Genomic DNA, 8,656 nt, shown 5'->3' with positions numbered 1-8,656 from the left:
AACATCCCAAAGTTTCATAGGAATTAAGTAGATTTGTCTCACACTGCAGTAGCAATTCATTAAAAATAATAATAATAATAATAATCTGTATTAAGAAAATAACATTGTCCTGGAAAGACTGAGCATCCCAGAGTTTGATTTTCAGATGTTCAGTACTGCAGGTAAAATTTCAACTCCCAGCCTTGACATCACAGTGTCGTAGAAACTGAAGTGCTTGAAATGGCACCCACTTGCAAATTTGTTAAAGGATTATAAACACTGGAGTGAGGAAAAAAAGAGTTACATGCAAAATCCTACTTCTGCTATGGTCATTAACACCTGTGTCCACAGTTACACATGTGTGGTACCTCTATCTGAGACTAGAGCTTACATTCCTACATGTTTTCTGTGCTAGCACTGTGAATTCTTAAACAAAACTTAACCTCTGGCTATGAAGAATTAGTAATGTTATCAGTGTTTTCCATTACGCTGTTCTTTAAGATGCCTAAGCAGCAGCTAAGGCAATTTACCTCACTCTTGTTTGTTTCTTTCTTTCTCCCTCTTTTGCTCTCCTTTGCTTTTTCACTTTTCTCTCTTTTGTTCTCTCTCTTTTTCACATCTATTCTGTTCCTTCTCTCTTGCTCTTTCTTCCATTCTCATTTTTTCCTCTTTTCCTCTCACTTTTTCTTTTACTCTTGTTCTTTTTTCCTTCTCTCTCTCATTTTCTTATTCTTTCTCACTCTCATTCATTATTTTCCTTCTCTCTTTCTCGTGCTTTCTCTTCTCTTTTTCCCTTTTTCTCTTTCATTCTCTCTTTTTCGTCTGCTCACTTCTTTGCTTCTCTCATCCACCTTCTCTTTTTCATTTGTTCTCTACTGTTCTCTTTTCGTCTTCTTTTTCCTCACTGTTTCCTTCTTTCTCTTTTTTAGGTCTCTTTTATTTGTCTTTCTCAACCTCTATTTCACTTTCTCACTTTCTTTTCTTATATCTTTCTTTTTTTTTCTTTTATCTTTCCCCTTCCCTCCTTCCTTTCTCTCTTTCCCTCTTTCTGTCCCCCAGCTCTCCTCTTCCTTCTCCCCTCTTCCTTTCTCTCTCTCTTTTTCTCTTAGCTTCCTTCTCTCCTTCTGTCTCTGTCTTTTTTTAATGTAAACCATGAGAAGAATATGTTGCAAACTGCTTCTGGGTTCTGGTTCCTATTTTCAGAGCTGCCTATGTACATGTATTCTGCACTGTAAAAACAGTGATTAAGTATTAAAAAAAAAAAAAAAAAAAAAAAAAAAAAAAAAGCCAAATGCATATTTTCTGATATTTTCTGCCTCCTGGACGAGAATTAATAAAGCTTGGCCACTGAGTTGTGAAATGGTTAAGGTTGGAAGGGAGCTCTGGAGGTCATCTGGTTCAGGCACCCTTGCTCAAGCAAGGAGTCCATGCTGGAACCTACAAGCATCTTTCAGGCTAAAAATCTGTATGTTCAGTGACTACTGGTTAAAATAGCTACAATACACACCAAGCCAAATTAGTACTAATGTTCTGAGTGGTAAAACTGGTGCAATAAGAAAAGTTATTCTGCTCTTGCAGTTAAAACCTTCCATTCTGGGGGAGAGAGGGAAGGCAAAGGTTGCTGTCCTAATCAGGCATCCCAGAAGCAATGTATTTGCTGTTACTAGAGGTTAAGATTAACTTGAAATCTGACAGCAGGAAGCCCCAAGCTCTCAGTCACAAAAAAAAAAAAAAAAAAAAAAAAAAAAAAAAAAAAAAAGAATCATCCTCCACAAAATAAACCCTTACACACACACACACAAAATAAATAAATAAATAAATAAATAAAAATAAAAAATAAAATATAAAAAAACAAGCCTATCCTAAAACTATCATTTAACTCAGGAAGGTGATGAACATTTCCTACTCCCAGTGATTTTAAGAGGCAGATGTGACCTGAAGATCTTGTACTTAGATGTACAACCATTAATTACTTTCAGCCACACAGCATAATGTCATCAGTGTTTTTCAGCTTATGTTTACCTCAGAATGCTGGGTTTATGGGCTAGCTTGTGCTGTGGAAAAGCTTGGGGAGGACACTGAAGAGAGACAGAAATCACCTGTTTTGGTTCTCTCCGTTCTTGAATCCACTCCATAGGATCAGACTTTCTCAATACTAGTGGATTAACCCAATAAAAACATTCAAAGCACATTATAGTAACGTTATTGCATATCAAGTACTCTGCTAACTAATGGTGAAATACAGGCAATATATTTTATGGTCTAAAAAGTCCCGTGATCCCTGTAATTTAGTGCAGTGGGATTTTTATTAGGCAAAATTCAGCTTGCCCTGACAGAAATGAACATGTATTAGGTGTTTATCTTAAGCAAGCAAGAGCAAAACTGAAGGTCTGATAAAGAGTACACGGGCAGAAAATTAAGTCAGACGCACAAGATCTGCATTTCTTTCCACTTCCTAAGGCACCAGGACACATCAAAATGCCTGAAGTGCTAGGTCTGTGCCAGCCCACCAGAAGCAAAGTCTGTGCACATAAATATCATCACTGCCACAAGAAACAATTGTTGTAGGTAATTTGGCTTACCAATTAGTGTAGACACCCCACAGAAGTACAGTTTATAATAAGTAATTTAAGCAATCTGCATGTAAAAATTAATGAATAGAAACACATGGAATTGCGATAATTTTTAAGCAAGTGAAGTAAGCTATTTTCCATGTTGCACAAACATAATAAGGTCATTTAAGAAACAATTATAAGGCGCCATGGGGTGAATAAAGTATAAAACTAGAATGACTGATGGCCAATATAACCTTTCTTAGTTCCCATAATTGCCTATGTGTTCTACAAAGTTAAGTAAAGGGACACATGCAATTTAGTTCCTCCAGTGTGATTAGCTGTTACCGAGGAAATAGGACAATTCCAGAGCAAGAGTTTGGCTCAAGGAATATAAAATTAAGTGATAGTTTCTTCATACTGCTGAGAGCATTCTGGTTTTTGTTTTTAAATGCACAATTTTTATAATTTTTACTTTGAAAAAATGTTCTTGCTCACTCTAAAATGTCCATCAGCCTTTCATCCATCATGGAGTGCTAACACAGCAACTGTCATTCAGAATGTAATTCTTGACAATTTTCTACTAGATAATTCAACCTACCATATTATCTTCTCCAAGGGAGTGAAATAGCAACACAACAGGAGCTTAAATGGTGGTTTTATCCAGGGGATTATTTTGCTTGTGAAGCAGATGATTTTGAAAGGTTAGAAGTCCTACAGATGCTTTACGTTGTCAACAACACAACATACTGATAAAAGTAAAGTTAAAGCAGCTTCTCCAATTATCATCAAATAGTACAGGATATACTCTAAGGCTCCAAAGTCTGCTAATTTAGCCATGCTTCTCTGACTCTCACATACTTATGACTACATAATTTTGCTTCTTATAAAGAGAAATAGATTATACCTTATCAGTTGTTCAGAATAAAAATCTTGATTTTACGGTATATAAAAGTCTGACATAAGAAAGACTTAACCATTTTCATATATCACTATTGATAGAATATTTATCCTATTTTAAGCTTGTTAACATAACATTTAATTAGGGCTCTTACTTAATGAATGATAGCTATTTCTCTATTCCTTTACAGTTACCAGATTTCATGCAATCAAACCAGAAAGCTTTGTGAAGTAGGAAAAAAAAAAAAAAATGTACAGAAAATGTAAACAGACACTTAGAACTATTATGTCCTTGAGATTCAAATGCACATTTTTTTTAAAATAAAAATGTTATTACATGTAAAAATCCAACAGCAGTATTGGAATGAAGCTGTCTTTTGCTACGTTAAACCTGGATGACTTAGTTTAAATTAATCAAAAATGTAGAACTCAGCAAGAGAATGCTTATTAAAATCCCCCTTACGTGGATATTTCTCATTAACTTGAAAAGCTGCTTATAGCAAACACTTCTCTAAGCTGAACACCTTTCCATTTTGTTTGAGTATTGCACTTTGCAGTTTCTTTTACAGAATCGGCAAAAAACTTTAATATTTTTTTTCTATTACATTGAAGGAAGGGACTGTCATAAGTTGCATTTATAACCAAATTCGTAACTTGTTTTCCAAGTAACTGTGGAGTCCTCCTCATCACTGCCTCATAAGATTAATACCATTTTTTGTCACGATATTTTTGTAAGGAATTATTATGTTTCCAATTGAAGAACTGGGGAAACAGAAAATAAATGATTTATCAAGAATCCCACTGAAAATCAAAGGCAAGATATCCATGCAAATTCCCTAGGTTCTAGTCAAGATAAAGTCAATAATCCAAAGTATTTTGACAAGTATGAGAAGAAAGCTGAGAGCCTCTTAGACAGCTTACTATTTTCCCCAACCAGTTCCAGTTTAAGGTATTGTCATAGATATCTCAAGTTACGTTTATTTAATTTCCTTTTTTTTTCTACCATAAAAATCATCTGCAGTCCCAGAGATAAGGTTCTTCTGTGTCTGATGATGGAAAAGGAGAGATCTGAGACAGTCTGGGAGTTTGGGGTTGTAGTCTGAAGCCCATGGAAAAACCTGCTGTGTGTTCAATTTTTCTTCTTGCAATTTCAATCCTAGAGAATTTTTGAAAAGCAAATTAGAATCTAAATAGACAGTACTGATTTGGGTGAATTTTGTCACAAAAATTTTGAAAGATAGTGGACAAGATAGTGGAAAGAAAGTTAGCTGTAGAGATCTCTTCCCAAATATCTGTATCTCCCAGCCAGAATGAGTCTGCCAGTTTGCCGAGCAACAATACCCAATAACGGCCTCAGGAGAATTTACCTGCCACCCACTGAGCTTGCCTTCCACATACAAGGTCACATCTATTCTTTTAGAAAAGAAGATTTGCCTCATATTAAACTACCTTTTCCAAAGGCTTCAGATGAAAATAAGAATGGAATTTTCCCTTCTTGTTCAGTTTTACAATTTAAGTTTGAAAACATTTAAACCCTTATTCTCCTGAATACCAGTCATCTGCTGTCTCTGTTCTAATTTGCTCATTGGGGCAGGAATTACATAAGAAATGTCCTCAAAACCAGACAGTCAGCCCAAATGGAGAGCACACCTGTAATCACAGCCTGTTTGTGCTGTCCAAATCATGGCAGTGTGCCAGACTGGTTTGTATGCCAGTAGGCACGCGGCTTGCACTCAGTCTGCGTTCCAGGTATGTGGATGACAGCAAGACAGAGCACACTGCTTGCAAAACCTCTTCAGGGGTGACTCTGTGAGCAGCACAGATGTGTCCAGTGGGTCTCATTCCACAGAGAGCCTAAGCCTATGGAGAGATGGTAAAACATTCATTTTTAATACATGAAAAGAAGGTTATCCAGTTCCACACCATATACCTGTTTCCTTCACACAAATGTTATAATGATTGCTGAGCTGTTCAAGAGAAAGAGTACTGGATACAACAATAAATGATAGAGCATTATTAGGTGATGTTAACTAAATGTATAGAAGCTAAAAATGTTAGCCAAAGGTAGAGCCCTCTGGCATTTTATAAAATAAATCTAAGGTAATATATTTGCACATAAAATAGCGTTGTCGAGATTTTTTAAGTGTATACAGGAGGACTTTGACCTCCACTCTTGCAGTCTTTAAGTTATAGGAGGAAAAAAGCCTTCTGTTACATGAAAATGATTACAATGAACACATTCAATTTTTATTTTTTTTTTAACCTCTTAGAAAGTATTTTCTAGCTCAAGTATAAAAGTCCTTTAGAAAAAAACGCCTTTGTTGCCATTGTCTGCAATGCCTAGTACAATAGGACTGAGACCTCTGGCTGTAACTACAAATAATAATAATGAAGATGAGATGAATTTCAAGTCTGCAAACATGTTCTGACTCTAAATAATGCACTCTACAGTACACAAGTATCCAGACTTTCATTACATAGTCTTAAAATTCATTTATTTGAATGATGCAAAATGTTCTGAGGGACCTCACATTCATCTCTTATTGAGCATTGACAGCAACAACCTTGCAGTATTTCCCTCTTCTTTAGCATAACAATGTATATACACTACAACCGCTTCTGAAAGCCTAAGATTCTCCACAGATAGTAAGAACATTTTATAAATTAAAAAGCAGCATCTAGGATTACGATTGTTCAATCATCCAAACAAATCAAGCACTCATTTAGAGATTGGTAGTCTCAAGGGCCCCATGCATGTGCCGCAGACTGTAAATCTCCTCTTACTCTACTCCTGGCAGCAAGACCAAACTTAACTTCAAGAAGCCTCTTTCCACTCTATTAAGGCTACCAGTTCCAGCACCAAAACCAACCTTGTCAGTCCCAGAGGCATAACTAGATGTATATATATATATATGTATGTATATATTATTTTTTTCCTATGATTTGAAAGGAACATGAAATAAAATAGTTTCTGAAAGAAAAATATAATATATATTCACAAAATCAGCACAGGACTAAATCTGAACAAGAAAAAAGAAATCCCATTAAATAAACGTCTGATAACAGACAAGGCCATTTGAGCTCTGAACAAAAACACAGAGCAGCATATTTATTTTCCTCCCTCTAGGTAGAGGGAAAGAAATGGTTATATTCATTAGCTAACTTCCAGTAATGCACAGGTGCCCATCATCATTGTATGATTGCTAACTTCTGTGACAATTAGCCAATACACTGATTTTTATCACTGGCACAACAGGGTCACATTTTCTTTTCCTGCAGAAGCTTTCTTTAAATAGCATCTTTTGGAGACAGCTGAAGTTCATCAGCTGACGACAGGAACTAGACAGTGCCATCTGCCTTAGCAGCAGTTCAGGTAATAGCAAAGAAAAGGTAATCGCCAAATGTGAAGTGTGCAGGAGTGGAATATTTTTTATAGCTTGCCATTAAAAGTGGATCTATGTGCCACTACATGATACTTTGAAGAAGCACTTTCCCAAAAAGTATTCAAACTGGAGGAGCACTAAATACCTAGAAAAGGGGATGTGTGAAGAAGTCACTTTTAGGAAGCCCAGTGGCAGCCACTGTAAGAGGTGACTCCAGGGAGCAGAAGCCCAGAGGTGCAGTGCTCCAGCCACAGAGGGCTGCCAAGCTCTGGAGGTGTGGGGGGAGCCTCACAGGGAAGGGGAAATGCTACCATTCCTCCATACAGCAAGGCTGAAAGCTCAGGACAGCTCTCCCCCTTCTGAGGGTGTTTTGCAGGTACATCAAAAAGAGAGGAAGGAAAATATTCAAATGGTGATGACAGGGACAGTAACACTATTCCTGTTTTTCATTCGGCAGCCATTTTGTTTAAAACACCTAACTGCAGTCAGGGACAATACCTCAAGTCTGTTCCATCCCACATGGATTTTCTTAGTTCTAGATCACAGATTCATGTTTTCTCCCACTTGTTTCTTGCATAGATACATCATTTTTCCCCAACCCCAGTAGCCCGGGTTCATGAGGAAGAGTTACTTAACACCAGGTAGTCTGCAGTGAAAGTTGGGAAATGCAGGGTTTTCTCATTAAAGGGAAGCAATCCATGGATCTGGACCTACTCCCCAGGTGCTCATGTACCCCACCACATAAGCTGGTATCTCAAGAAAATAGCAGCACTGTTTCAAAGGGAAATATATATATATATATATATATATATATATTTGGTCACTCTGGACAACTCACCTGTGTCAAGATTAGGTTATAGCCCCTAGAGCTGCACAGGTCCTGCCACCCTTGCAGCTGTGGCTAGGTGGGCCCAGGACAGTAATCTGAGCTCACAAATGTTCCTGCACTTGGAAGAATTTTAGACCACACTATGGAGAATCATGGAAAAAGTAATGGCCTGGGTTTCTGGTGCAGGCCTATGAATACCATGCAGAGAGCCAACTGCCCAAGTCTGGGGAAGAGCACAAGCATCAAAAGAAGTTTACATAAGATTACGCTCAAATAACTTCTTGGAATTACTGCCTGTTTCTTAGAGATTATCAATAGTAAAACTCTAGTAAAAAATAGCATACACCTTTCAACATTGTCTTCTAATCAAGCTCCAGTAATTATTTATATTACTGAGTAAAACTATTTCATATTTAGAAGATCCTTTTGCTGGCTCATACACAAAAATTTCTTGGACTCCTGCACTGATTAGAATATAATTTCTATATTGGGGATCATTAGAAAAATTAAAACAATGTCTCCCGTAAAATTAAACACAAGCTGCATGGGGAATCTGTACAGCTATGTTCTCACTTTAGAATTTGGCAATAATACTCAGCCCTTTGGGCCAATATCTGTGTAATCTAGATGTATTATTATCATTTCTGAAGTGCCTATAACACTGGTATCTACACACTGAAGTATGCCAAGAATCTGAACTCCCAAAGCAACACCTTTCAAAAACTATTAAAAAACTACCTTATATACTATATTCTAAAGTGGATCAAACACTTAAAAAGGTCAAATTCCGAATGTGTGCATAGAATAGACTCCACACAGCAGACATCAAGATGAGAGAGGTATTACTTCATCTTATCACTGCCTGTACAAAGATATTCATACTAATTAAAAACATGAGAATTTCTAAAGAAGATTTGTGTCCTGCTCTGCTTCTGAGACACCAGGGTTGAGAACACCCAGTCTTCTACCCACTAGCTTTAAGTTTAGCATCAGCAAAATCTTTGCACCATCAC

The 8,656-nt window shown here is 36.9% G+C and overlaps 1 long non-coding RNA gene across 1 annotated transcript; it reads right to left on the bottom strand.

The window, feature by feature from the left end:
- Positions 1-2,189: 2,189 nt before the first annotated feature.
- Positions 2,190-6,540, bottom strand: LOC311436278. The gene is made up of 3 exons (XR_014692718.1): positions 6,302-6,540; positions 5,082-5,291; positions 2,190-4,587 (listed from the first exon to the last, which is right to left on the bottom strand). It is a non-coding gene; the product is annotated as an uncharacterized lncRNA (long non-coding RNA).
- Positions 6,541-8,656: the final 2,116 nt, after the last annotated feature.

Source organism: Aythya ferina, assembly GCF_964211825.1.
Source record: "Aythya ferina genome assembly, chromosome: 4".
Taxonomy (NCBI): domain Eukaryota; kingdom Metazoa; phylum Chordata; class Aves; order Anseriformes; family Anatidae; genus Aythya; species Aythya ferina.
Note: the sequence above shows the minus strand (reverse complement) of the source record. Positions and strands in the feature narration are given on the sequence as shown.